General features: G+C 58.4%; 1 protein-coding gene across 1 annotated transcript in view; it reads left to right on the forward strand.

Annotated features, from left to right (window-relative positions):
• LOC119594653 (unconventional myosin-Va-like) overlaps positions 1-541 on the forward strand; it is a gene marked incomplete in the record, with an annotated part of 26486 nt that overhangs the window by 12454 nt on the left and 13491 nt on the right.

Consider the following 541-nt stretch of genomic DNA (forward strand, 5'->3'; position numbering starts at 1 on the left):
ATATACTATTCGCTGCCTCGCTCGCCCTTTCTGCCGCTGCCTCTCGTGCCTGCGGCCGCTTCTCGCAGGTGCGTCGGCGGCGAATCGGCTGCCTGGTGTCTCTCATATCTCTCGTACATCCGCCTTGTGTTCACTTCGGATAACGAGGAATTCCAGTACATCCGCCTAATAATTAATTCGGACAACTGACTGTTTCCACTATGTCCGGCAAGGACTCGCTTCGGATTTCTGGTGTTCTCAGTAATAATTAATAATAAGAAGTTCGGATATCTGATCTTCCCCAGTGCGGCCGCCTAAGACGCACTTCGGATAACTGACGATCCCAGCACATCCGCAGCGTGATTCTTTCGGACGAGCCTCTGGCGTTCGCGAGTTGGAAGTGGATCCAGGGGCGCGCTCCTCCTCTTCCGCGAGTCCGTCTCCTGCGTCAGCGCCGTGCACCTCCTCTGCGCTAGTCGAGGGCTGTGGCGCTCTCGCCGGCGCCGTTCCCCCGCCGGCGATTAGGGCCGGCCTCTCCGCCTCTCCTCCTTCCCTTCCCCTT

The sequence above is a fragment of the Penaeus monodon genome, chromosome 34, assembly GCF_015228065.2.
Source record: "Penaeus monodon isolate SGIC_2016 chromosome 34, NSTDA_Pmon_1, whole genome shotgun sequence".
Taxonomy (NCBI): Eukaryota; Metazoa; Arthropoda; class Malacostraca; order Decapoda; family Penaeidae; genus Penaeus; species Penaeus monodon.